We start from the raw sequence: 3,112 nt of genomic DNA on the forward strand, positions 1-3,112 counted from the left end.
TAACAAGCAAAAAAAAAAGGTAGCAGTGAAGTAGGTAGCGAGTGGCATCAATCGCCGTAGCGAGACGCATAAAGCATGAAATTTAGCCCAAAAGTTACGGTAGGTAGCATTATTACTATTCGGATTTAGAAGAAGACTTGGAGCCTTAGGTGAGTGCGTCAGACGCAGATGTGTCCAGCACAACAGGATCTGAGCTGTTGCTCGCACTGTCCTGGATGTCAGGGATGAAAGATCCATCTAACATATTTGTAACAATCTCATTTTTAATTTCCTTGTTCTCGATTTTGTCTCTAGGACCAGGAGAACCAGGTAAAATGAGGTTAGGCTGAGTTGTTCCAAAGGAATAAACTAGGCCTAAAAAGCCTTTGACGTCGATTGGTTCTATCTCTAGGATCTGACCCGAGCGTCTAAAAAGGCTAAGAGGCATGAAACATCGCTTACCTTTATTTCAAATCGATTATTTATCCAAGGGAAAGTCGATAAGCTCATGCACGTAATATTTGCAATTTCACTATAGATTTCTAGATATTCCACACAATTTATGTGTTTCCTCTTCTTACAATCATCCATGACTATGGAAAAACTGTGTAAAAACGGGAAAAAAAAGATTATTACAACAAAACAAACTGGAAACTCTGAAAAGCGTGCGTTCCACTCGCGCACACGAAAACAATGATAAGATGGCGAGCCCTCACCGCCGAGGTGCCACAGCCAACTTTTTCTATGGTCTCCGAAGGCGTGTGGCTCCATCTAGCCGCAGGCGGGTTACTACAAATTGTTAAAATCTCGAAGACGAGGCTCCAATATAATTACCTCTGAAAAAGCTTATTATTTTTTTACCGATACTGAGGATCGAACAGCAGAAAAACCTAAGGTATGATAGAGGAAGGTAATCTCAAGTGTCCCCAGAAAGTATTTCCTACTCATAACACGAGGCGTCGCTTCAATAGCTCCTCTTGTCCCCACTCCAGCTTCTCTGCCTTCCCTCTTTGCCCCGCAATTGCCACGGCTCGGTCGAGACTTTTTTTGTGTTTCTTGTGCGCAAGTGACGCACATGCTAGAGCCCCAACGTTCTCTTTTTTACTATTATATTTATTCTTTTCTACTGTTTTTTCGACGATGGTGCATAAACACAAAAAGAGGAAGCACGAAGATCGTGAGGAGGACAAATCCCTTCGGAAAAAGGTCCGCGAGCTCGATGAAAAAATTGAACGCTCATTTGAGGTAATCACCTCCGTGTGAGGAAGTAAGTTGTGTTTATTTTCGCCCCCACAGGTATTTTCCATTTTCATTCACGCTGAAATGATCTAGTTCGATCCACAGGAAAAAGCCGTTCGATCATTCCAGCGATTCTTCCTTGGCGAGCTTATCCCATGGGGAATGACTCATTGCCAAATCTGACCTTGGGTATCCACTGTTTTCAGCGATGAACAAGGAAAACTAACCTGCAAATGCAGGCACTGGTGTCCCTGTCCTGGATAACAGTGACGTACTTCTCGAAGTATCACCAATTAAAACGCCCGATATACCAGCACCAGACGCATCAGTACTAGACACTCAACTTCGGTCATTACCTCCAACTGTTCTCTCTCCCATCATTGATTTGGAAGAGACAGGGGAGGAAGACGAGCTTGACCCAGAAATTTTGAAGGTTTTGGGCGCAGACCCATCGAAACCAAAATACGCAGCCATCGAACTTCAGGATGAACTGAAAACTCGTTGGGCTTTCTGGCTCTCCTCTCCTTTAGACAAGGACGAAAAGGCCAAGCCTATGGATCAATACCCACGGGGATCCGATAAGTGTTATTAGAGGCACCAAAATTAAATCCAGAGATTGCTGCAATGTCTACCGACGCACTGGTCCAGAGAGACAACAAATTCATTAGTTCCCAGAACCTTACAGGATCCGCCCTGGTTGCTCTGGGGACAGCAATCTCCAGCCTTTTGGGAGACGATGAAATTGACAAGCTGGAGCTCTTACGCAAGCTTTGCGGCGTCGGCAAAATGATGACCCAAGTCCATCAGGGTCTTTCATCAACCAGACGAGCTTTTGTGTCTCTAAGTTTAAACAGACAAGTTCGGGAAGCTCTGGACTCCACAACCCCAGACAAGCTTCTGTATCCCGAGTGGAAATTCTGTTCAGGTCTCGACCAGAAACTGATCAAGTCCGATCCGAAATTCTGATTAGGCATGTTACGCCTCTGCCTTATATTTTTCCACTAGGGATGGTTCTAACTCTCCAGAAAAAGTAAAGTAAGTCAAGACATTGGCGAAGCTTGGGCAGGATCTAAAGGTGAAAACTGCAAACAAACCTGCAAAATCACACCATTTAAACTCGAAGAGCTCGTTTGTGAAATTTAAAAGAACACAAACGAGCATGAAGCCTCGAGCACAGGGCCGAGCAGGCAACAGTAGCAAACAGAGTCACCAACCGAAGCACAAGAACGTCCTGCAGGCACCTCCACAAGAAGCTCCTCAACGGGAGATCCAGAAATAGGAGTAAGACACTGTGCCGGGATTCTAAGGCACTTTCTGCCAGCCTGGCAATCTATCACCTCCGATTCCTTCCTCCTTTAGTGCATCATGGGATACAAAATTCCCTCCATCTCTCCTCCTTTCCAATCAGAAACCTCAATTCAACCAACAGTCTCTGAACTAGAGGGGCAGCACCTGGGGCACAAGATTGATAGGCTGATTCACATGGATGCGATAGAGTCCTGTCTTGCCCTTGAGAGTCAATTTATTTTGACGTTCTTCCTCATTGACAAACCAAATGGCAAAAAACGATTCATTCTTAATTTGAAAAAATTCAATCAATTCATTAACCCTCCACACTTCAAATTGGAGGATATCAAGACAGAGATAAAGCTGATTTCACCGGGGTGCTTTATGGCTAAAATAGACCTCAATGATGCTTATTTTTTAGTCCCTGTTCACCCAGAAGACAGAAAATTCCTTAGATTTTTGTTTGAAGGAAAACTTTTTGAGTTTACCTGCTTGCCATTTGGTTTGTCTACCTGTCCGTACGCGTTCACAAAATTGATGAAGCCTGTCATGAATTAGCTTAGAACAAAAGGCCTAACCTCTTGCATCTATCTGGATGACATTCTCT

General features: G+C 44.1%; 1 pseudogene; it reads left to right on the plus strand.

Moving 5' to 3' along the window:
* The first annotated feature begins 876 nt into the window (after positions 1-876).
* LOC107041719 lies at positions 877-2,497 on the plus strand (annotated as a pseudogene).
* The last annotated feature ends 615 nt before the right edge of the window (positions 2,498-3,112 follow it).

The sequence above is a fragment of the Diachasma alloeum genome, unplaced genomic scaffold (genome assembly GCF_001412515.2).
Source record: "Diachasma alloeum isolate Michigan unplaced genomic scaffold, Dall2.0 Dall_scaffold_00374, whole genome shotgun sequence".
In the NCBI taxonomy this organism is placed as follows: Eukaryota; Metazoa; Arthropoda; class Insecta; order Hymenoptera; family Braconidae; genus Diachasma; species Diachasma alloeum.